Here is a 26,829-nt window from a genome sequence, read left to right as displayed (position 1 = left end):
GTTCGTCTGGAAGCCACGTTGCTCTGCTTCAAACTCTGCGACCAACCCGCGCCCTCCGCCTAGCCGTCGAACTGCTCTCTTTTGTCGCCGCCGTGAGTTCCCTAAACCCACCACCAGACAATACACTCACACAACACCAATACTCTGCTTGAAACTCTGCAACTTCTTATTTCTATTACAATAAGTAACTATTTGGTTTGGCAGTGGTTTAGATTTTTTTCATAGACCGAATTAAAGTATACAATAGTTATGTTCTCTTCTCTATCACATTGATACTAAGCTTTGAATTCTCTTATTTTGTTTCAAGTTTTCGCACTCAACATGTTTGATGAAATGCTTTAACCATATTTCGGGTTGGTTTTATCATTTCTAGCTTTTAGAAACTTAGTAAGTTGATTGCATGTGAAATTAGAATAATTGGATCTTAGTAATTAGGAAATTTTAGCAGCAAAAATAGCATCTTTGTAGAAAACATATTAGCATGATGATTCCACTTGCATTAGTGTTCTTCTGGTAAATTTTAACTGTTAGTGTGAACTTGTTAATTTGATAATTGTTCTTGTGTTGTTATTCTGTTGTTCTTCTGTTATTTTTATTTTATTTTTTTTGTTGTGATTTTCTGTTTTTGAACCTGTTAAGTTGATAATCTGCTATTGTTTTTGAACCTGGTTTGAGGATAGGCTCCAAGACTTACCAGATGTCCCTAATAATGAATTGATGATTCCCGAAGACCCTGAATGTAATAAGGAAGGTGAGCTCTCTTGAATGACTAAGGTTCTTAGTGTAGCTTGTGCTTGTGCTTTGCTCGAGCAGTGCTTATCACTGCTGCTTAAGTATGCTGTAGCCAATGTACTTTCTGTTAAGATATTTTTTTTGACTATTTTATTGCTTTAAAATGTCTCATAAAAACTGAAATTTGGTTAGTTGCAATGGAAATGGATTGTGACTTAAACTAAGCTTTAACTAAAATGTTAGTGATTTGAACACTGGATTTCTTTGCTTTAGGGAAGACTTTGTCTGATAATTATGACTATTCAGTTCTGTTCCGTTTCTGTCCCATTTTGTTTCGTATCTGGTTCTCCCCTTGGCTTCTTCTTCTCTTTGTTTCTCTGTCCTTAGATGGAACTTCAATTACTTGTTTCGTTGGTGGTTCTTTACTAAAATATATGAGGACTATTCTTCACTTATTAATTCCTATTGTTGTTTTTCTTTTTTCCCTTCCCCATTTTGCTCAGGATTTAGTTACTGAACATGAATTTGAGAAAAACTGCTTGATGTGATTTCTCCAAGTGATATTGGGGTCACTTTTGATGTGATTTTGGTCATGCTTCCTCTACAGACAATGCTTGCGAAGGAGACAAAAGGAGAAAAGATTGAAGATGGGGTTGGGAGTTCTTGCTCTTCCATTTACCTTTGTGGCTCACCTTCTAGCAATGGCTGCTATTGTCATGGTCTGGCTTTGGATCATACACTTCAGGGGTGGCTTTTTTCTCCTACCATTACATTGATGAAGTAGTAGCTGAACTGATTTGGGACTGGGTTTAGTTTTTAATACAATCATTTATATATAACACAAGATAATCATATAATATTACACAAGTTGAAGTTACTAATCTATATTAAGCCCTTATATATCTTATGTTTGTGACTATTATTATATATAAATTGTCAATATATAGTTAGTGAATTACCCCTAACTTACGTATTCCTTTTTCTTGATATAGATCCATTCTGTTCTTATGCTAATCGAGATTTATTTTGTATTTAAGTAATAGTTTTTTAATGTATAAAACAATTATAGTAAATTATATATCTCACTAATTATTGTTTGATTTGTCTTGTAATAAAAATTGCATACTATATTTGAAGGTTTGGTAATAAAAAAGGAATGAAAATTTATAGTGTAGCAATGAAGATCAAGTAAGGGAAAGAAATTTTTTTTTTTAATTTAACAAGGCTTTCGCCACGCTTTTAAAGCGTGGCTGTATATTTTGCTATGGCCACGCTTTTAAAGCGTGGCCGTATCTCTTCCTATTGCCACGCTTTAAAAGCGTGGCTGTATCTCCACCTATCGCCACGCTTTAAAAGCGTGGCCAGATCTGCCCTATCGCCACGCTTTTATAGCGTGGCCATATCTCTACCTATCGCCACGCTTTTAAAGCGTGGCCGTATTTCCCACCTACAGCCACGCTTTTTCAAGTGGCAGTTTGTAAAAAAGCTTGGCAAACAAAAAGCGTGGCAATAGACTGCAAAAAGCGTGGCGATAGAGCAACCGCCACCCTTTGATAGGCCACCCTTTCGAAAGCGTGGCGATAGCTCAAAAAGCGTGGCGAAAAGCTATCGCCACGCTTTTTTCAGCTTTTCGCCACGCTTTAAAAGCGTGGCGAAAAGCTATCGCCACGCTTTTTTCAGCTTTTCGCCACGCTTTAAAAGCGTGGCAAAAGACGTGTTTTCTTGTAGTGAGTTTTAGGCTCTTACATCAATCTAAAGCTAGGAAACTGTGGAAGTAGCATCCAAAAGCCAACCATCCATGCCAACAATTTTGAACTAAAACCACAGCTCATCACCCTTGTGCAGAATAACTGTTTGTTTGGAGAAAGTGTCCAAGAAGACCCTAATCAACATCTAACCACCTTCCTGAGAATATGTGACATAGTGAAGTCTAATGGTGTTCATCCTGACGCCTATAGACTGCTCTTATTTCCATTCTCACTCAAAGATAAGGCAGCCAAGTGGCTGGAGTCTTTCCCAAAGGAGAGCTTGACAACTTGGGAAGATGTGTTGAACAAATTCTTAGCAAGATTTTACCCCCCTCAACGAATCAATAGGCTGAGAGCTGAGGTCCAAACTTTTAGGCAACAAGATGGTGAGACTCTTTATGAAGCATGGGAGAGGTTTAAAGACCTAACAAGGAGGTGCCCACCAGATATGTTCAACGAATGGGTGCAGCTGCACATTTTCTATGAAGGCCTGTCATATGAATCAAAGAAGGCAGTGGACCATTCATCCGGAGGATCTTTGAACAAGAAGAAGACCATTGAGGAGGCCATAGATGTCATTGAAACTGTAGCAGAGAATGACTATTTCTATGCTTTCGAAAGAGGGAACACAAGAGGAGTGATGGAGCTAAACAATGTAGATGCTCTGCTGGCCCAAAACAAGATCATCACCCAGCAGCTGGCTGACCTCACCAAGAAGATGGAGAGGAACCAAGTAGCAGCAATCGCCACTTCATCAACAACCCAAGAAGGAGTGAATGAAGAAGCAGATGGTAGTCAGGAGCAAGCCAACTACATTGGGAATTCACCTAGGCAAAACCATGATCCATACTCCAAGACCTACAACCCTGGACGGAGGAATCACCCAAACTTTGGATGGGGAAATCAACAAGACCAAAGCCTTGATCAAAGACGCCCAAATCCCAACAATGCAGCTCACCAACATTTCACATCTAGGCCATATCAACACTCCCATAACAACACCTCTCCACATTCACATCAAAACCAAAATAACTTACCTCATCCTTCCACCTCTAATCACGATCTACAAGCATTTGATGACAGACTCTCAAGGATTGAGAATCTACTTGAAGGAATAGGCAAGGAGATTTAAGACGACAACGTGTTCAAGGAAGAAGTGCGAGCAAGTTTCAAGAATCAGGGAGACACAATCAAGAGGTTGGAATCTCAAGTGGGGTATCTCTCTGAGCAAATTCCCAAATGCACAGATGGATTCCCAAGTGACACAGAGAAGAATCCGAGAGGTGAAACAAAGAAAGTAAGATGGGAAGATTGCAAGATGGTCACTATAAGTGATAAGGAGACTGAAGACAAGCCAAGCAAGCTGTCAGAACAACCTGAAGATACCTCAGTAGAGAAGAAGGAAAAAGATCATCAAGAACCAGAAATCTCACAACAGAAGCTGCTGAGACTCTATGCACCTTTTCCCTAACTGCTCAATGGTGCTGTGGAGAAGAGAATATATTAAAGGTTTCTAGATTTGTTTGCATCTCTGCATGTCAACATACCATTCATCAAGACTATTCAACAAATGCCCGCATACATCAAGTATATGAAGGAGCTGCTTTCCAGGAAAAGCTCACTCAAGGGAGGCCAAACTATAGTGATGAACAAGGAGTGCAGTGCCCTTATTCAACCGCAGTTGCCTACAAAAAGAAAAGATCCGGGGAGTTTTCATGTCCCCTGTGCCATAGGAGAAACAATATTTGATAAAGCACTCTGCGATTTAGGAGCCAACATCAACTTAATGCCCTTATCCCTGGTAAAGAGGCTACAGATCAATGAGATATTGCCCACAGATGTAGTCATCAGGCTGGCTGACAAAACTCAAAAACAAGCAATAGGGGTGGTGGAAAATGTGTTGTTAAAGGTTGGGAAATACTTTCTTCCCATAGACTTTGTCATCTTGGACATGGAAGAGAGCCACACTCACCCAATCATATTGGGAAGACCATTCCTAGCTACGGCCAGAGCACTCATAGATGTGGAGCGAGGGGAGCTAATATTGAGGATCCATGATGAATGACTCAGCTTTAATGTCTTCAAACTCTCACAAGAAGCAGACCAAGAAAACAAAGAACTAAACAAAGATCATAATGAGATGATGAAAGAGGAAGCAAGAACTGAAGGACAACAAGCCCACCTGGGAAAACCCTTGGTTGATGAACAAGAAAATAAGCAGTGGTCACAACTCAAGGAAAAGCTGGAGGAACCTAAACCACCAGAGACATGTGAAGACAACAACAAAATTTTCTTAGAAGAAGAAGTCACCAAGAGCAAGGCAACATCAAAAGGGACAAGGAAGAAGGTACCAAGGGGGTGGAGCAACAAGAAGATCCCTACGGAAGGCTTCTCTCTAGGGGATAAAGTGATCTCAGCTTACTTCCCAGATATCCCCCCTAATCTCCCAACTGTACCATCTCAGTTACCTAAGGTTTTCACTATCAACAGAGTTCTCTTCTTGGAATATGTGGAGATCATTGATACAACCAATGGATATAAGTCCAAGGCAAGAGGGGAGGACTTTAAGAACTACCAACCACCCTGATGAGGGAGAAACGTCAAGCTAGTGACGCTAAAGAAGCGCTTCATGGGAGGCAACGCATGTTTTATATGCTTTTAGAAAATAGTGAATAAGTCAATATTCGTGAATTCCGACCCAAACTTGACAAAAACTTGGTGAAATCCTTAAAATGCAGTATATAGTGAAGAACAAGTTTGGTGTTCAAAACATGCCAAGAAAGCATGAATGCAACCCAAAGCATGCTAGTCTTGGTGCTTTGAACAACAACCTCTTCATCACAATGCTTGAAACTAAGTTTGGTGCCACCCCATGGTGCCACCAATGTGCATATAAGGATACACAGTTAGTTAGTTAGTTGGAGTTCATGAATAAACAAAATCTTTTCTTCTTTTTATTTTAGCCGTAAAGTTTAAATAGTTTTTAGGACATTAATTTTTCTTATTTTATAGGAAAAAGGAGAGGAACATTGAAGGAGATTGATTGGACAATTGAATGAAGAAGGCTCGGCCACTTCATGAAGAGGGTACTACACACATGCCTCAAGGAGGAATGCATTGGGAATGGTTGCCATGCAACATTGGAAGAAGAACAAATGTGGAAACTGAACCAACTCCATCATAAAGTTGGTAATCCTCGTGCTTATTCCATACAAAACCCCATCCGTTCATCATACACCAACCCCATCAATCCACACCTTTCATCTCTTCCTCACCTCCCTATATAAGTGAGTCCTAGTCCATACTTACCCTTCACACTCAAATTTCCACTCTCCACAATCCACACTTTCGACGTCCAAAACCTCTTCATCACACCTCATCCTAACCAACCAAATTCTTCATCCATCCTTACCTTCAAACCCCCTCACACAGCAACTCAAATTCATGGCATCATCAAGCTTCAAGAGGCAAAAGAGGAAGGAACCAATGGTGAGCATTCCTTTTGATGAGAAGAGGTTCAAAACTGCCTTCCATGAACAAGAGTTTGAGCGGATAAAGCTCAAAAAGATACTGCCCGAATTAACGTTCCAAATCAATGAAGACGAGTGCCCACAGATTCAGGAGAAAATTGAGCAAAGAGGGTGGCAAGGGCTCACGAATCTAGAGGGGAAGATCAATGCAAACCTCATCAAAGAGTTCTATGTGAATGTGGTTAGAGAAGACAAAACCAAGGCCCCAACCTTCAAAAGCTATGTAAGAGGAAAGGAGGTGGACTTTAGCCCAAATGCTATAACAAGAGCTCTGCACCTAAAATCACCACATTTTGATGAGCTTAGTTGTCAAGCAAGAGTAAGTAAGAGCCTTGATGATGATGAACTCAAACAAATTGTGAACGACATATGTGTTATAGGAGCTGACTAGGAAAGATATGCGGATAAGAGACCCAGGTTCATCAAGAGAGGAGACCTCAGCCCTGAGGCCAAGGGATGGTTTGAACTTGTGAGGAGATCTATCTTACCAGCAGCCAACAATTTTGAGGTCAATGTCAATCGGGCTACTATGGTACATTGCTTAGTACAAGGTGGAGATATAAATGTGCACGAGCTTATAGCAGAGGGGATTCAAGAGTCAGCTGAGAAGATTGATTCGGGTGCCAGGCTTTGGTACCCCAGTACCATCCTCAGATTGTGCACGAAGGCCAAGGTTGTCTTCGAGGATAGCAACGCAGATTGGTTAAATCCGGGGAGGCTGATGACCTTTCAGCGGCTAACTTATGTGAAACCAGCCCAACAACAAAGAAGACCTCACATAGGAAAGCCAAAATCAAAAGGAGTAGCTCACCAAGAGGAGCCTCATCAAGAAGAATATCAACAAGAAGAGCATCATGACCAAGCCAACGTGAATATGAATCACCTTCTAAGGGCCATTGAAGATTTGGGGATGAGACAAATGGAAGGACAAGAGCAAATATTGCTGCTTCAATCCAAATGGATGAGCCTACAAGAGGAGTGGCAGAAACAACAGATGGAGCAGCAACAGGAACAATACTCCCAACTCACTCAAGCCATCCACCAAGTTACTGCGAGACAAGAACGTCAAGATAAGCATTTGCAAGAACTCAATCAGCGGCAACTAGCTCATATGAGAGCATTCAATGAGTTCAGTGTACTTAATGAAGGACGGTAGCTACATAGGGAGGAGTTCAACATAAACACTCAGGCCAAGTTGAACTACATGTCTAGTAATATGCATCATCTACACTATGCCATCCCTACATATGATGAGGTCCAAAAATATTTTGTAGAACAAGAAGAGAGGAAGGTGAAACAGCAGAAGGAAATACTCAAGAAGAAGATGGAAGATGGTGGTTTCTGGAAGAAGCTGATTGGAAAAGGCAAAGGGAGTGGGAGTACAAGAAATCAAGAGACAAGTAAGGAGGCGAGCATGGGCAACCACATGAGTAAAAGGTGGTGGAGTTCCTTCTTTAGTCCATCTTTTTCTATGCTTTGAATAAGGAAGATCTTGTATGAAATAGAACTTGCTTCCATGTTATCTTTAAACCTTTTTAAATTCTGTCTTTTAAGTTTTTGTGTTGAAAAGGTCTATGTTTGCTGGTCTTTATGTCACTGCACCCTTACTTTACTTACTTGTATGTTTATCCCTTTGAATCAAATGAAAAAAAGAGAATGAGTATTTTTAAAGACTAGAGAGGAGTTCATACTATGGAATAAGTTCATGAGTTTATGGTATAGTCATAAGTTAGCTAAGTTGGTTCAACCATAAGGTGGGAAGACAACTATCTGTCCTGAATCATATGCCTTGAATACATCCCATGAGACTAGCTAAATAAGAAGATCCTAATAAGAAAAAGGGAAAGAACAATAAAGGTTGAAAAATAAAAGAAAAAGAGTAAGCAATAAGGCTAGGCACCAATGGTTTTAATCTTGAGGCATGTGTCTGTGGTGCTCCTGTGTGAGGGATCTACCTGGATGAATAAGCTTTTAGGGGTGCCTTATCACTTGGTAACTTGGGTTAACCAACTCGGGATTATCAGCTGAAAGTCCACTATCAAGAGTAACCCTCACTACAGAACATTTAGTAACCCAAAGAGGTGTTGGACACCAAGGTCTCAAGAAAAGAAAACAAATAAACTATATACCTGTGGTGTGTATGTGTGGGGGAGAGACTTGAGCAAGTAAGTCCTTAGGAGTGCTTCAACACTTAGCACCTTGAACCAACTGGTTCGGGAGTGTTGGCTGAAAGCTTATTTTAAAGAGTTGCCCCCTTACAGAGCACTTAGCTTAAGAACAAAAATAAGCCCTGAAATAACAACAAAAGGATCAATGAATAAAAGTCTCATGGGATGCAATCACAGTGAGTATTCTAGGACATGATAAAGGTCTGAAAGCCAGGAATGAACCTAAGTTGCTATGCATGAAACCACCATAAAACCAGGGACATGACTTCCACAAGAATGACTCATTTCTCTTGACATTCCATTCATCATTCTCTTGTTCTAGTACTTGCTTAGGGACAAGCAAGCTTTAAGTTTGGTGTTGCGATGCCAGGGCATTTTGGCCAGTTTCACTGACCTTTTCTTTACTATTTTTAGGGTAGTTCCATGCATTTCCTTAGGAAATAAGATAGTTTTGGGTAGATATTCACTTACATCTTGATTCAAGTATACATTGTGCACTTTACATGATTTCATGAGGGTTTTGCATAAATTTAAGGACAAATTGGATGTTGCATTTCCCATGACTTGGACTAGAACTTTGATGCACTTTATTGCTTGATTTCAGGACAAAGGAAGCAAAGAAGAACCACATTAGTGGCTACGTTAGTTACACTAACGTTAACACTAACGTGGAATGGGAGTAACTTGCAAAGTTAATGAGAAATGTAATTGCCAATAACGCTCTCGAAGCCATCATTGCCCACGTTAAGAGTCACGCTAACTAAGTTAACGTGAACTCTAACGTGGAAGAAAAGAAATGGAGCCAACGTTAGTGACACTTAACATTATCACTAACGTTGGACCAAGCTCATAAGTGGCCACGTTAGTTGCCACGTTAACTTAGTTAACGTGGCCTCTAACGTTAGGAAGAAAGGGGGGAAGCCAACGTTAGTTGACATTCAACATTATCACTAACGTTGGCTAAGTCACATTAAGCCACGTTAACTTCCACGTTAACCTAGTTAACGTGGAAGCTAACGTGAGGAAACAAAGTGGTCGACAACGTTAGTGACACCAAACATTGTCACTAACATTGGAAGGAACCCACACAAACCCCAATAAGCCACGTTAACTCCCACGTTAACCTAGTTAACATGGAAGCTAACGTGAAGAAGGAAGGTGATCGCCAACGTTAGTGACACCCAACATTGTCACTAAAGTTGGAAGGAGCCCACACTTGCCACCATGAGCCACGTTAACTCCCACGTTAACTTAGTTAACGTGGAAGTTAACGTGAGGAGAAGGATGATGAGCCAACGTTAGTGACATTCAACATTGTCATTAACGTTGGAGATGGCTAGCACGGCCACGTTAACCTAGTTAACGTGGACTCTAACGTGGGAGCTAAGGGGCACATTGGAACGCTAGTGACAATGTTAAGTGTCACTAACGTTCTCGAAGGTTGGCAAGCCTACGTTACAAGAGCCACGTTAACTAAATTAACGTGGACTCTAACATAGGGAAGGGGGAGGCTTCTCAACGTTATTCGGAAAGTTGAGTCCCAATAACGTGCGCGAAGGACATAGAGGCAACGTTAGTGGCAACGTTTGTGCCACTAACGTTGAGGTTAACGTGGCTCTTACTCGGGTGAGGAATGTTAGTGAAAAAGTTGAATGTCACTGAACGTTAACACACTAACGTCCTGAGCTAAAGTCTCTGCCCACTTCACACTTTCTCCCTGCAAGTAAAGCCAAGCCCAATGAAGAAGATAACTGCTTCAAACTCAAGATCCAAAGGCCCAGACCCAAGACTTGAGGAGCCAACTAAAAGAGCAGAAGAGTAGTATATATAGGAGTAGCTTTGAATTATTTAGTGAGTTGGAAAATAGAGGGAGCCTTTTTGGGCATAGAATTACTCTCTGTATTTTACTTTCTCTGCACTTCTAGTTTCATCATGTATTCTCCATCTTTGTTTTCATTTTCCAGAGCTATGAACAATTAAACCCCTTTCATTGGGTTAGCGAGCTCTGTTGTAATTTGATGGATCAATACTAGTTTTCATTATTCTTCTTCTATCTTTTCTCTTGATTTTACTTGAAAGCTTTCGATCTTCATCCAATTGGGTAGTTATCTTGGAAAAGAAGCTATTCATACTTGGATCTCTTCTGAACCTTGAAAGAGGAATGAAGAGATCATGCTAGAAATGCTTTCTCATGCTGGACCAAATTGGGTTTGGATGGATATGTGACTATAATTCTCTCAACACTTGATTTAGGAAATGCATGTGGTATAATCAGTGACCATACTTCATCTCTTCTCATGAGCAATTGACCAAGGAATTGGCTATTGATCAAGATTTGAGAGATTGAATTACAAGGAATTGTAATTCGATCACTTAAGATTGCCAAGGAGATCAATGAGTGCATTAATTGAGGAAGAGATGAAAATGAAATTGATCCGGAGAATGCAACATATCCTGAGCCCAATGAACTCCCCATTTCTGATCTTACCCATTCTCTTTAATTTCTGTTGTTTACTCTTATGAGAAATTCCCCCATTCCCATTTACAATTTTGTAATTTACTTTCCATCATTTACATTCAGTTCTTCATTTTCAGCATTTACTTTTTGTTATTAACTTTCCCGCCATTTAATTTTCTGTAATTCTCAACTCAAATTCTGGATTCGCTCAACTAGAACATTCCTCTAGTTAAAGTTGATTGATCAATCAATCCCTGTGGGATTCGACCTCACTCTATTGTGAGTTTTTACTTGACGACAAATTCGGTACACTTGCCGAAGGAAATTTGTTGAGAGACAAGTTTTCCGTGCATCAGTTGACCGGGTGCCGTAGGGAAGGGTCCGACGAGGTCGATCCCCTAGGTGCCGAACGGACGCTCTGCCGATATGATGCTGAGCTGGTGTGGGCTGGCCTGGTGGATATTGGCGTGCCTTTGGCATTTATCGCAGTTTTTCACCAACTGCATGGAGTCCCGGATAACCGTGGGCCAGAAGTAACCTGCCCTGATGATTCTTTGGGCTAGGGTTTTACCTCCGATGTGGTGGCCGCAGCAACCTTCATGGATTTCACGGAGTATGTACTCCGTGTCCCCGGGCTTGACGCATTTGCGCAGGGGTTGTGAGAATCCGCGTTTGTATAGGTGTCCTGTGACAACTGTGTAGTTGGCAGCTTCCCTTTTTATCCGTTTTCCCTCTTTGGGGTCTTCTGGTAGTGTTCCGTCGAGGAGGTATTGCAGGATAGGGTAGGTCCATGATCCTTGGCTGGAGAGTGTCAGATAAGCATTAGTCATTGTCGATATGGACGGTGACTTGACGACTTCCTGAATTAGTGATTTGTTGCCGTGTCCTGGTTTGGTACTGGCTAGTTTGGAAAGTAGGTCTGCCCTGGCATTTCGTTCCCTAGGGACGTGTTGTATGGTAACGTGTTCAAATCCTTCTTTCAGTTCGTTTAACTTGGCGAGCTATTGTTGGAGTAGGGGATCTCGCGTCTGGTAGTCTCCGTTAATTTGGGAACTGACTACCTGTGAGTCGGTACTCACTTCCAGGACCTTTGCTCCGACTTCCTTGGCTAGGGCTAGGCCTGCCAGGAGGGCCTCATATTCTGCCAGGTTCTTTGAAACTGGGAACTCGTATCGTACTGATTGTTCGATCGTGACCCCTTTTTAACTTTCGAGTATGACTCCGGCGCCTCCATCGGTGACGTTTGATGAGCCGTCGACGTGTAGTTTCCATGATTCGGGGGTGGAATTTCCCGGGGTCATCTCGGCGATGAAATCGGCCATGGCTTGTGCTTTGATCGCATTTCGGGGTTCGAACTTGATCTGGAATTGGGATAGTTCGATGGACCACGCAAGCATTCTTCCCGCTAGGTCGGGTTTTTGTAGCACCTGTTTGACCGCTTGGTCGGTTCGGAACATGACAGGGTGGGCCTGGAAGTATTGTCGCAGGCGCCGAGAGGCCGTGAGGAGTGCGAAAGCTAACTTTTCTAGGCGCGAGTAGCGGGTTTCCGCATCTTGCAAGGCTTTGCTTATAAAGTATACGGGTTTTTGTTCTTTCTTCTCGTTTTCGCGGATGAGTGCTGCTGCGAGTGCTTCTTCCGTTATGGAGAGGTATAGTATAAGTAGAGTGTCTCCCCTGTTTGGGGTTTGGCGAGGACTGGTGGTTCCGCTAGGACTCTTTTAAAATGTTGGAATGCTTGTTCACATTCTGTCTCCCATTTGAAGGGGGCTCCTTTCTTCATCAGTTTGAAGAAAGGGATTGCTTTTTGAGCCGATGCTCCGAGAAAGCGTGATAGCGCCTTCAGTCGGACGGTGAGCTTTTGGATGTCGTTAAGGTTTCTTGGGTTCGTAATCTCAAGGATGGCGCGACATTTCTCTGGGTTAGCTTCAACTCCGCGTTGAGTGATCATAAAGCCGAGAAACTTCCCTGCCTCCATTCCGAAGGCACATTTTTCCGGGTTGAGTTGCATTTGGTGCTTTCGTAGGGTGTTCATTATGACCTTGAGGTCACTGATAAGTTGTTCGCCGGATTTGGTTTTGGCGAGCATGTCGTCTATGTAAACTTCTAGTTTGCTTCCGGATAGGTTTTGAAATATCTTGTTGACAAGTCTTTGGTAGGTGGCTCCAGCGTTTTTCAGGCCGAAGGGCATCACTGTGTAGTAGTACGTCCCGTCTGGGGTGATGAACGCTGTTTTTCCTTCGTCGGGTTGGTGCATCAGAATCTGGTTGTAGCCGGAGTATGCATCCATGAAGCTAAGGTATCGATGGCCTGATGCGGCATCTACTAATCCGTCAATGTTTGGTAGGGGAAAGGCGTCTTTTGGACAGGCTTTGTTGAGGTCCGTGTAATCGACGCACATTCGCCACTTCCTATTAGATTTCTTTACTAGCACGATATTGGCTAGCCAGGTCGTATAGGGGAGTTCCTTGATGAAGTTGGCTTCGAGTAGGGCTTTAACTTGCCTTCTGACCTCGGCGGCTCGGTCTGGTGACATTTTTCGTCTCCTTTGTGCTACTGGTTTGGCTTTGGGGTCCACGGCCAGCCGATGGGACATTAGGTCGGGATTTATGCCCGGCATGTCGGCTGGTGTAAATGCGAATAGGTCTCTATTTTGTTTTAGAAATTGGGAAAGGTCTTCTTTAAGATCGTACGGGAGGTTCCCGTTAATGAAGGTGTATTCCTCTTTGGTTGGCCCTATTTGTAATTTTTCCATGTCACCTTCTGGCTCTGGCCTGGGTTGGTCGTCTTGCCGAGCGTCCAGTTCGGCTAGGATTATTTCGGCCGCGTCCTGGGATTTCTTTCGTAGGGCTAGGCTGGTGTTGTCGCACTCTGCTGTGACCTTCCGGTCTCCGTGGATAGTACCGATAGAGCCGTCTTCGGTTCTGAACTTCATGAGGAGGTACTTGGTAAAAATGACGGCGGAGAAGTCATTGATTGTTTTTCTTCCGAGAATCACGTTGTAGGCAGTGGAGTCTTTTAAGATTATAAATTCGGATAGGATTGTCTTCTTCTGGTTACATGTCCCTATGGTGATGGGAGGGTGATTGAGCCGTCCGGTTTAAGAAAGTTGTCTCCGAGTCCCGTGACACTGTTGCGGCATGTTTGGAAGTTGTTGTTGTGGAACCCGAGTTTGTCGAAGGCTCCTCAGAAGAGGATGTTTGAGTCTGCACCGGTGTCCACCAGTATCCTTCGTACTAGTCCTGTTCCGATCCTTGCCGAGATGACGAAAGGGGCGTCTTCAGCCGAGGTGCCGTGCTAGCAGTCCTCAGGTAGGAAAGTAATCGTATTGTCGGCCATGGTGGTTTGAGTTTGGTTTCTGACGGCCATCAATTTGAGATCTTTTTTGTTAATTTTGACTTGCCTGATACGTCTTTGCCTGTGATAATATTTACTATGATGGTTGGGTCTTCCTCTGGGCTTTCTCTAGGGGGTTGTTTTTGGGTTCTTGGGTTGCGCCCTTCTCTTTCTGGCGACCTGTCTCTCTCCGCACGTTTTGGTTCTTTGATGATTTTGGTGAACTCTGGGAGCTTGCCGTCTCCTATGGCTTGTTTGAGGGCGTCTTTTAGGTCGAAACAGTCTTGTGTCCTATGCCCGTAACCTCGGTGGTAGTCACAGTAAAGGGTTTTGTTGCCTCCCGTTCTTTCCTTGAGTTGTCGGGCTTTTGGTATGTTGCCTCGATCTGCTATTTGGTGGTATATCTCGGTAATTGGTGCTGTCAGGGGCGTGTAATTAGAGAATTTGCCGATTCTTAGTGGTCGGATTGTGTTTGTCAGTTTGGGGTGGTTCCTTTGATTTTCTTTGGGTGGTGGGTTATGTCGTGGTGCCGGGTTGCCGTGTTGGGTGTGGTTGTGTTACCGCTTGTTAGTAGCGACGACCTGGCTGACCTCTTCGTCATTTATGTAATCTTTGGCGATGTTTTGGATCTCGTGCATGGTCCACACGGGTTTGGTAGTGAGGTGTTTGCGGAAGTCTTCGTTCATGAGCCCGTTGGTTAAGCAAAGGCTTGTGACTGAATCCGTGAGCCCGTTGACCATTAGGCATTCGTCGTTGAAGCGGTCGAGGTATTTTCTTGTGGATTCATCCAATTTTTGTGTGACCCCTAGCAAGCTTATGGCGTGTTTAGCTTTAGTGATTTTGGTCGTGAACTGGGCCATGAACTTTCGTGTGATGTCGTGGAAACTAGCTATGGATCCGTTTGGGAGGGCGTTGAACAATTTGATTGCTGGCCCGGCTAGGGTCACCGAGAAGGCCCTGCATCGGACTGTGTCGGCCGCTCCTTCTAGGTTCATCCTGGCCTCGAAGGCCGTTAGATGTTCTTGGGGATCTTTAGTTCCGTCGTACTTCATGTCAGTGGGTTTGTCAAAACCTTTGGGGAGTTTTGCTTTCAAGATCCTTTCCGTAAAAGGTGTCGCTCCCATTATCGTGTGGTCATTTCTTATGCGCTTGGTTTCTCGGTGTCGCCGATCTTCGTCTGAGTTGTGCTAACAACTCAGATCTCGGGAAGCGCTGCGATTGTGCCTTTTGCTGTATCGCCGCTCTGGCGATTTTTCTCGCCTGCGATCACACGAGGTGCTGCGATCGACTCTCCTATCGTGTCGCCGGGTTGGTGATCTGCCGTGGCGAGATTTTGATCTAGAAGTTGCATGGCTTCTGTGTTTGTTGTTGTATCTTTCCTTGGCGGTCAATCTGCCTTCCAGTTCCTGGACCCAGAGGCAGAGATCTTGGATGATTTGTGCTGCTTTGTCCCCCGTTTTCTCTGAGTGTCGCGGTTCTGTAACGACATGATCGTTTTCTTTATTCTGTGCATGGTGGATGGTACTTGCTATCCTTCCTTGATTTGCAACCTCCGGGTGTTCTGGGGTCGGATTCTTCGTTCGAGAGTCATCCCGGTTTGAGGAGGCTTCTTCGAGTACGTCCCCCATTCCGGTTTAGTCGGCGCAAGTGTCCCCACAAACGGCGCCAATGTACAAGATGTCTCTAGTACGGGTTGAGGGATGGATCGGGAACTTGCGGGTTGAGGTGGATGCCGGATCGCTTGACTGGAGCAATGGGGGGAGGTACCTGCAAAGACACTCCGACGCTCAAGTCATAATGGATCTGAGAGGTATAAGGTGTGTGGAATGAATGAATACCTGTAGGGACTTGGGTCCTCTATTTATAGGTGATGAGAGTTATCTTATCTTATCTTGTTTGGTTAAGATAGGGAAGACATTTGAATTCGAAAGTTGGTTAGGAGTTCTAGAGGGCCGGTTTCGGGCCTTTCTAGAAGAGAGAGGCGGGTTGGACTCGAGAAGCCGGGTTCGGGTTTAACCTCGGGTCCAGGATCCGTGGGCCGGATCCGTAACAATTTCCTTCTACTTTGTTTGTAGATCTACTTTTGTTCATTTTATTTTCTTTTAATGCAATTTAAGATAATTCATGATAATTGTGTTCCTTTTGATTGTTGTTATTAATTCCTTGCAATAATTGTTGTTAGATTCATTTGTTGATGCCAATTTACTTTGCTTTTCTTTAGTGCCTTCCAAGTGTTTGATGAAATGCTTGGTTAGATTTTAGTATAGATTTTTATCACTCTTGGCCTAGGTGGAGTAATTAGTGATGCTTGAGTTATCTAAGTCCTTTGTTTATCGATAATTAGAAGTTGCTAATTGATTTGGATACCACTAATGCTAGTCTTTCCCTTGGGAGTTGGCTAGGACTTGTAGAATCAAGTTGATTCATCCACTTAACTTTCCTCCATGGTTAGAGGTTAACTAAGTGGTAGCAATGAATAATTTGTGGTCACAATTGAGGAGGATAACTAATATAGGACTTCTAGTTCTCATATCTTGTCAAGAGCTTTGTTAGTTGTTAGTTTATTTTCATTGCCATTTATATTTCTTGTCCTTATTCCCAAAAACCTAAACATACTTCATAACCAATAATAAGGACACTTCATTGCAATTCCTAGGAAGAACGACCCGAGGTTCAATACTTCAGTTTATAAATATAGGGGTTTGTACTAGTGACAAACAATGTTTTGTATGAAAGGACTATTGTTGGTTTAGAAACTATATTGCAACGAGATTTCAATTGTGAAATTCTAGACCACACAAAAGTCTAATCATCAAAATGGCGCCGTTGTCGGAGACTTGCAATGGTGTTATGATATTGGTTATTGTATATATGTGAATAGTGTGAATAGATTTGTCTTTAGCTTGTTTACTAGTTTTTGTTAGTTCTATTTCGTTTTTCCCTTATGAATTCTCACCCTCTTGGCTATGAGTTTGGTTCTCACTATGTTGTAGGAAATGTGGGCTTTAATGATAACATGTACCAAGGATGGAACACTCCAAGTTGGGAGGAGCCTCAAGGAATTGATCACTCCTATTGGCAACAGCCTCCGGATACTTATAGGTATAATTCACATCCTAGTGCATGTCAATTCAATGGCTATGGTGATTGTTTTTGTGATAATCAAGTACCACCACCATACGCTCATGAACCTTATCCTCAACATGACTATTAACCATGCTCACAAGCATTTCCATACCAAACACCTTCTTGTGACCCATGTCCATCATATAACCAATCACCCATGCAATTTCCTTGTGACCATTATGAGAAAGAACCTCTAGAACCACCACAATTCCATTGTGCTTATTACCACAAACCACCTCAATGCGCACCATCTCCATACCCTTACCAAGAAGAACCACCTTTCTACTATGAACCCCCTCTCCAAATTGATGAACCCTCTTATCCACCCAAGCCCCAATAGATGACTCTCTCACCTTGCTACTTCAAGGCCAAGCGGATATGCAAAGGAACACCCTAGAGTTTGTGACTAATCTGACTAAGGTAGTGCACACTTTAGCCTACCAATGTTTGAACATTCAAGGTGCTTCCGTGGCCACATGTGAAAAACCAAAAGAAGAGTAAAGCATGAGGAAGAAATTAGAAAAGCCGGTGGAGTAAAAGGAAGAGTCAAGCTTTGTATTCGAACAATTAGAGGAACCTAAGGTCATTGAAGAAAAGGAAGAAGTGGTTGAAGATCTAGGAGATGCGGAACCACCATGGACGTCTCAACAACCTCTGGAGCATATCAAGATTGAGGAATATGAAAAGGTTGATCAAGAGATGGATTCAATCATCAACGATTTCCTAGCAAACATTGAATCCTCTCCCGTGGGACATGAAATAGAAGCTATTGAAGGCAACTCAACCCCAAATCTTGCTAGTAATCTCATTGAAGACTCTACCAACAAAAGTGAAGTTGATATGAAGGTAGATTTCACACAACCTCCCAAGTTTGATTTGATTGATGATGAAGAGGAATTGAAAGAAATCAACAAGCATGAAGAGAATGAAGGAAGTTGTCAAGAGGTTGAAGTACTCATAGAAGAGCATAAGGAAGTCAACCTTGCATTGTCTAAGTGTGGGGAGGTTCCCCCCCTAAGTCACCATCCAACATAACATTCAAGTGGGTAAAACTCTCACCCTTAATCTTCACTTACTCCCTTGAATACGGCTAGATTGAAATAGATGGGCAACTTAGAGCGCTTTGTGGAACTAAGGGTAAAAAGGAGTTATGCAGTGGTTGAAAGTTTGGAAGTAGGCTCATAAAGGTTAAAACTTCAAGGTATAGGGACTATGATTGGATGAATGCTACTTTACATGGGTCTAGGAAGAAAGTTTGGTATGCTAGAGAGAATTCTACTTGTTCTACTTATCAACCACCCAAACTGAAAATTCATAAAGATCAACAAGAAGACAGGTGCAAAAATAAGATATGGGATCCCGGATCGTAGCATGAAGACCAACTAAGGGAGCTCATATCTTGGGTGGAACTCCATCCAAAGTTGGTGAAGATGGTTGGAACTTCTGTCAACCATTTGAGAAGCAAAGATCCTTGGAGATTCAAGGATGAGCACAAACATAAGCCACCATGACAAGAGCTTCCCAAAATGTCCAACTTAAGGACATAAACTAAAAGTGCTAGGTGGGAGACACCCCACCATGGTAAACTCTTTCCACCCTCTTACATTTTTTATTAATAAGTGAATTGAGTTACCATTGTAGATAGTTTTCTTTCCATATATTTATTTCAATAAATTGGTTGTAGGTTGCTTGTGGGGCAACTAACCCTTACTCATTTGAAAATTCCCAAAAACAAGAGAATTTTGTTAGTTTGTATTTTTGGAGTTAATTTTGAGCTGTAGGCAGCGTTAAAAGAGGGGTTAAGCTATTTTTGAATTTTTCAAGAAAAAAAGTGTCTAGGACGCGTACACACGTTGTTCGCATGCACGTCCATACGTATATGCAGGCCCATACTCTTTCCAGAGAGTTGGGCCAATCTCGCACAAAAGCGGGGCCAATTGCACAACTGCGTGTATGCGTGCGCGCACTGCGCGCTTACCCATCCATGTCCTTATTTTGCATATGCGCGCACCCGCGCACAGGCCGCGTGTGCACCGATTCGCCAAAACCGTTTCCAGGCCAAGGACCCGAGACTTGTGCCAGCTCTGGGCTGGCTTTGAGCCTTTAGCCCAACTCACCTCGCGCGGATGCGCACTGTACGCGTCTACACCCATGCCCATATCCCCCATCTGCGCGAACGCGCACTTGCCGCTTCCGCGCACCTCACCTATTTTGCCGCCCATGCAAATGCGCATAAGACGCTTCCGCGTCTATCTCCATTTTCATCAATCCGCACGGACGCGCACTGTGCGCGAGCGTGAGGATTCAAAAATTTAAAACCCTACCTACGCGAGGAGATCAGCGCATTCGCGCACCCCTCAACCCCCTACACCTAACGTCTTCTGATGGATATTTTGGAAAACGAATTTTCAAACACCTAAATCTCACCGGCAAGTGTACCGGGTCGCATCAAGTAGTAAAACTCACTTAGAGTGAGGTCGATCCCATAGGGATTGATGGATCAAGCAACTTTAGTGGGTGATTAGTTTAGTCAAGCTAACATTGAGTGAATTGTGTGAAATGTAGCCAATAGAAAGTAAATTGCAAGGAATTTAAAAGATGCAGAAAGTAAAATTGCAAGTAACTTAAAGAACAAGAAAGTAAAATAGCTGAAACTTAAATTGCAAGAAATGTAAATTGCATTAAATGTAAAGGGGAGTGGGTGCTGGAAATTAAAGAAAGCAATAGATCAAAGCTTAGAGCAATTGCAAGAGAATTAAACTTGCAGAAAAAGTGAATCAGGTCGTGAACAGAAATGTAAAATGCAGAACAAGTGCATAAGAATTAAATTGCTTGAAAGTAAATTGAAAGCAATGTAAACAGAGAAGCAAAATTGCAGTGAATCAAAACTTAGAGAAATTTCAGAGGAATTAAATTGTGCGGGAAATGTATATCAGATCACAATAAGCTTAAATGAAAAATTGCAGAGAGTGAACTTGTAGAAGAAAAGAAAATGAAAGCAGTAAACCAATTCTCAATCCTTAGAATTATGCAGAAGAGGAACAAGATGAATTTTAGATCAAGTATTGAAACAGAATTTCTTCAATCTCAATCCAAAATTCAAAACAGAAAGTAAGAGTGCCAAAGCAAGAACAATTAGAAAGAAAACTCAGATCTCCTTTCCAATCTCAACTCAAAAAGGAAAATTAAGAGAGAGAGCTCTCAACTCTACCTCTATTGCTCTCTAGTAGAGCTCACCTCAAATGCTCTCTAATGGAGCTGACCTCCCTATGAAAATGAGAATGATGCCTTTATATAGGCTTTTTACAAAATGAAAATAAAATGAAATTGAAATGAAAAATAAATTAAATGAAAATCCTAATTCTAGCTTGTTCTTGTGCCTTTGAGTGACGATGTGGGCTTTGCTTGCTTTGGATTTGAAGAGAGATGGATTTGGTTGGCCTTGGTTTAATTGGTTTGGAGCATGGGTCAAGCTTGGTTCAAGTTGGTTTGGTGTGGGACACCTCCTAGGGCAATGCTCGGCTCTCACCAAGAGTGCAGCATTGGTGCTTGTTTCCTTGGCCTTGCTTTGTTTTACGCAACTATGCTCCCTGGCTATGTCAATGTAGCGCCCCGCTCTCCCCAAGAGCGCAGCATCCTTGCTTCCTTGGTGAGGCTCCAGGTTCAAGCCTTGGTGAAAGAATTTGGGGAGCAATTTTCCTTGAATTTTCATGAAGAGAGCACGACAATGCTCTCTCTAAGAGCGCAGCGCTCTCCAAGTGAGCGCTACTTTGATGGGCTTCCCTTGGTCTCCCTCTTCGAATCCTGGTGAATGCATTTGTGCCCATTTTTGCTTATTTTTGGTCCTTAAAGATGCATTTTACTCATGCCTCAATTTCATGCCAAATATGGATTGCTATATATCGTTGGAAATCTAGGAATGTCAGCTTTCCAACGCAACTAGAAGCACATCAATCGGACATCTGTAGCTCAAGTTATATCCCTTTGAAGGAGGCATGGTCATGCTGTGAGCGCCCAGATTTTAACTTGGCGAAAATTTTGCTTCCAAGCTCATTTTTGCATCACGATAATGCTCTGCTCTTGGCAAGAACGGAGCTTTCTGTGCTGATTTCCAGTCTACTTTAATTTGGTCATGGGCCACGGTTTTAAAAGCGTGGCCTAAGGCTCCAAAGTGTGCTCCAACTTCAAAGTGTACCCCAAAGCTCTTTTTTTTTTTCTCCTTTTTAGCTTATTTTGTGCTTATTTGCTTCTTTTTCTTCTTATTTTCTACAAGATTTATAAAATTAAAAGATCATGAAAATATACCATTTAAGCACAAAAGCTTTCAATATTTAAGCACAAATCATTAATTTCTTGTATGAAAAAGCATAGAAAAACATGACATGTTGACATGTCATCACAACACCAAACTTAAACCTTGCTTGTCCACAAGCAAGAAAAGAATCATGCGATAAAGATTGACAATCAAAGGTAAGAAGAATAGCAACTGAATGTTCATGGTAAGTTAGTTTTCTAAGCATGCTACAATCACAAAAGAAATGTAAATGATTGATGCTTCTATCTAGCTCAATTTATGAAATCTTTTCCTTATATTTTTCCCTTGAAACAAGCTTTTGATTTTCTTATTAGCTTCTCCTTTTGGGTGCTTTGCCCCATGAGTTAATAACAAAGCTACGATTCTAAATGCTTTATTTTCAAGTATTACCACTTGATACATAAGCACCACAAGCATTTGAATTAGAGGACTTCATTAAGCTCATTTTTCTTTTCTTTTCTTGACTCTCTAATCATTAATGCTCAGAACCTTGAGATTTGAGGGAGTGCTTTTGCACTTGAGCCTAGCCTTGACTTCTAAGTGTTTTGTTTTCAATCATTCGGCTTGATACATAAACACCACAAGTACTTAACAAATAAATTGCCATTGGTACTCAGAGCCTTCAGCTTTCTCATTCTTTCCCTTTTTCTTTTCTTGCCCTTTTTTGCTTTTTTTTTTCAAGGTTTTCATGATTTCAAAAGATTTCACAAAATGTCCTAGATGAAAACTTCAATTAAATAAAATCCAATACAATTGAGCAACAATCAATCATACTAGCTTTCCAATACTTGTATGCACATGCTAAAATCTTCTTTAATTCCTTGTTTGTTTATGATCATAATGCTTTATTGCTTTTGAACTCACAAAACTCAAGTTGGTAGTCATAATGCCACAACAACATGTTACAAATCAAGATTCCAACTATGCTTTATTCATACACAGATGCATACAGAGAATATAAAGACAATCATGCAATTTAAAGTGCTGAAAACAAATGAGAGGAAAAAGAACTTTACAACCTTGTAGTTCATCTTCATTATTGTTGTCCTTTTTCCTCTATTCTTCCTCTTTCCAGAGACATTGTGATTGCAAATATAAGAAGGTGAGCACAATACTTTGCATAAAGAATAAGTGGCACACCAAACATAGTGTGACACTTTCACTTGGAATTGATGCAAGTATCTAGTAGATATTGGAACCAAATTTTTGTTGCATAGCAACACCAATCTTAGAATGCAATCACATGTCAATTTATTTGAATTAAAACTAAACGAAAAAAGAAAAACTGTTATATGTTAAATACAATCACCAAGTGAAGAATCTGTCATGAATAAGGATGTCTTGGTGAAGTATTAACAAGAACAGTTAAACAGCAAATTAACTGAAAGCAATTAAAGATAGAAAAATGACTAAAGCAAGTAGAATGAAAAAGTGTCAAATCAAAAGAGAAAAATAAAACTGCAGAGGCATTATGATTATGCATACAAGTAGTGTTGCTTGATGAATTGCATAGAAAATAAGTGGCACACCAAACTTAGAATCTTGGTGTGTCACTTTCATTTTTGATTTGATGCAATCATCCAAAAAGATTGAAAACAATTTGTTGTAAGGCAACACCAAACTTAGAATGGAACCATTTGGTCAGCAGCTTATACCTCTCCCAGGCTTCATAAAGGGTCTCACCATCTTTCTGCCTGAAGGTCTAAACCTCCACCCTTAGCTTAGTCAGCTTCTGTGGTGGGAAGAATTTGAACAAAAATCCAGTGACTACTTTATCCCAAGTGTTCAGGCTCTCCTTAGGCTGAGAATCTAGCCACAGCTTTGCCCTATCCCTCACAGCAAATGGAAAGAGCATGAGATTGTAAACTTAAGGATTCACTCTATTTGTTTTCACTGTGTCACAAATTTGCAAGAAGTTAGAGATGAATTGGTTTGGGTCTTCCTGCAGAAGTCCATGATACTGACAATTTTGCTACACCAGAGTGACTAGTTGAGGCTTTAGCTAAAAGTTGTTTGCAGCTATAAGAGGCACCTGATGACAAGTCATCTTATGCTAGTTTTACATGCATTTTTCATTAGTTTCATTAGGTTTTATGCACTTTCTTGCACAATAAGTAAGTGATTTGAGTGGATTTTCATGACTATGTTGAATCAATCAAACATGATTTATTTTACACAAAATCATAGGTTTTATGCTAGAATTAATTGATTTTATAAATGATGCAAGATCTTGTGATTTTGGTGAGACTTTGATGTATTTGTTTGGTTGATGATAGGAAAAAAGATAAAGGAAAAGAAGCAGAAAGCACAAATTAAGCCCAAACAGAGGAAAGAAGAACTTTGGGGCACACTTTGAAGTTTGAGCATGCTTTGGACCTTAGGCCATGCTTTCAAAAGCGTGGCCCATGACAGTAAAACGTTGTGTTCACAAGGAAACCAACCAAACCAAGGCATGAGCGTTCAAGCAAGTGAACGCTACGTTCACTTTAGTGAACATTTTCGAGCGCTCAATCAAGATGCACCAAATGGTACAGCAAAACAACAAGGGTGGCGCTCAAAAGTCCCAATGTAGCGTTCACTTTTGGCAACATTTTTGTGACCTTTAAACCAAGGGAAGCTGGGGTCAAAGCAAAACAAGGGGTAGCTAAAGAATGGAACTCTCACGCGATCTAGAGTTTTCACAATAAATTCGCGTTGTAAGTATAGCTTCTAGACCGACAAGAATTCCTTTCTTACAAAAGAGTTTGCTTGTCACAAGTAACAAACCCAATAAAATTTATAAACCGAAGTATTCAAACCTCGGGTCGTCTTCTCAAGGAATTGCAGGGAAGTATGATTTATTATTGGTTATGGAAAACAGTGTTTTTGGGTTTTAAAAAGGTTTGAACAAGGGAAATAAATTGCAGGAATTAATAAATTAATAACTAATAAAACTCTTGGCACGGTATGAAAATTAGAAGTCCTATCCTAGTTATCCTTATCAATGGTGATGAGAATTATATTTTGCTCCCCACTAAGTCAACCTCTAACTATGAAGGTAAGTCAAGTGGATAAATCAATTTAACACCTAAAGTCCTAGTCAACTCCTAGGGAGAGACTAGAGTTATAGGAATTTAAATCAATCAGCAAAGATAACAATTATCAATCACGATGAGTTTGACAACTGAAGAGTTACCAATTAATCAACCAAAGCCAAAAGGGAAAAATCTAAATTATTTATATAAATAAAGGAAAGCATTCATAATTATGAATTGAGAAAATAAGTAAAAGGAACATTGAACCTGTGACTGAAGATGAATTGAACTAAACTAATAGAAATCCTAAAATCCTAAATCCTAAAAGAGAGGAGAGAACCTCTCTCTCTAAAAACTACATCTAAATTATGAAAAGTGAATTAGGGAATACTTCCTCATGAATGGATGCATTCCGCCACTTTATAGCCTTTAATCTGAGTTTTCTGGGCCAAAACCTGGGTGAAAAACAGCCCAGAAATCGCCCCCAGCAATTTTTGTTATGTTCAGGTCGCGGCAAGGTGACGCGGAAGCGTCGTCCACGCGTTCGCGTTGCCTGGCTTCGAGGCAGCTTTGGCAAATTATATATTGTTGTGAAGACCCGAACGTTAGCTTTCCAACGCAACTGAAACCATCTCATTTGGACCTCTGTAGCTCATGTTATGACCGTTTGAGTGCGAAGAGGTCAGGCTAGACAGCTTAGCAATTTCTTCAACTTCTTGTATTCCTTCCACTTTTGCATGCTTTCTTTCCATCCTCTGAGCCATTCCTGCCCTGTAATCTTTGAAATCACTTAACACACATATCATGGCATTGAATGATAATAAGAGAGGTTTAAAGTTAGTAATTTAAAGGCCAAAGAAGCATGTTTTCAATCATAGCACAAAATCAGGAAGGAAAACGTAAAACATGCGAATAGTATGAATAAGTGGGTAAAGAGTTGATAAAAACCACTCAATTGAGCACAAGATAAACTATGAAACAGTGGTTTATCAACCTCCCTACACTTAAACATTAGCATGTCCTCATGCTAAGTTCAAGAGAATCTATATAAAGAAATGAAGAGGAATGATAGAGTGTATGCAATGCAATCTATCTATGTGAATGCAACTACATGCAAAATGTTTCTACCTACTTGGTTAAAAGTAAATAAGTCCTCCAAGACAAATATGAATCAAATTCCACTAATTCAAACCATACAGTAAAAACAAGTAAACTTGTAAGAAGATAGCTCATGAAAGCAGGGAATATGGAATCAAGCATTAAACCCTTACTGGTAGTGTATATCACTCTAACTCTCAAGTGTCTAGGGTCAATCACTCTACTCTTCCCTAGTCATGCTTTCTCAACCTTGTTCTTCATCTAACCAATCAACAAATATTTAGTATACCAATGCAAACATCATGAGGTCTTTTCAGGGTTGTAATGGGGCTGAGGTAAAGGTAAGGATATATATATATATATAAGTGAGCTAACAAAGTGAATCCTTGATTAGTCTAAGATCTCACCTAACATATACATACTTTATATAATTTAAAATGCTTTACCTAGCTACCCAAATTTTTTCCACTTTTGTATTACATGCTCATGTATCAAACTTATTTTTGAATTTTGTCCCATGTGCAATGATTCTTTTTATTTTGCATTTGGGGTAATATTATTTTTCTCTCTTTTTTTTGTATCCCCTTATTTAATTACTTAATATATTTTTTTTCAATGCACATGGTAATTTAATTATTTTGATTTTACATGAGCATGCTTCCCAAATTTTCAAATAACTTATTCATTTTAATTCCCTCTTTTTTTTCTATCATCCCATGTTCCCATAAAATTCTCCATACTTAAATTATATAAAATATCTATCTTAAGCTAACCAAGGATTCAACTTGGGATTTTTATTTTGTTTTTCTGCTTAAGGCTAGTAATGTGGTTATGGAATAGAGGGGGGTTAAAAAGCTTAAAGTGGCTAACAAGGGTGACATAAAAGGGTAGGCTTATTTGGGATAAGTGAGTGAAAATAAGTAATGGTCTCAATCATATCCAAGCATATAAATACACTAAATAATGGACATATAGAGTGGAACAAAGTAAAGATTGCAATTATAGAGAAGAAAACACACAAGAATAAAATATTTATGGTTAACTAATGTAACCATGTAATTAATCTCAAAATCTCACAGGTTGTGTGTTCTTTGGCTCAAAAACCATGTTCCAAATACAACTTCAAACAAATATAACGCATAGAAATTTTTTTTTATTTAAATTAGTGAAATTTTTTTTTTCAAAAATAGGGTCCTAGAAAGAAACTTATTATTTTTCAACTAAGTAGTATTTAAATGCAAACAATCAACTACACATGCAATCTATTATGCAATGCAACAATGAACTAATGAAGAAAATAAGACATT

The 26,829-nt window shown here is 40.8% G+C and overlaps 1 long non-coding RNA gene across 1 annotated transcript; it reads left to right on the top strand.

Moving 5' to 3' along the window:
- Positions 7-22,841, top strand: LOC107618677. The gene is made up of 3 exons (XR_002361411.1): positions 7-92; positions 16,884-16,892; positions 22,830-22,841. It is a non-coding gene; the product is annotated as an uncharacterized LOC107618677 (long non-coding RNA).

Source organism: Arachis ipaensis, chromosome B01 (assembly GCF_000816755.2).
Source record: "Arachis ipaensis cultivar K30076 chromosome B01, Araip1.1, whole genome shotgun sequence".
NCBI classification, from domain to species: Eukaryota; Viridiplantae; Streptophyta; class Magnoliopsida; order Fabales; family Fabaceae; genus Arachis; species Arachis ipaensis.
Note: the sequence above shows the minus strand (reverse complement) of the source record. Positions and strands in the feature narration are given on the sequence as shown.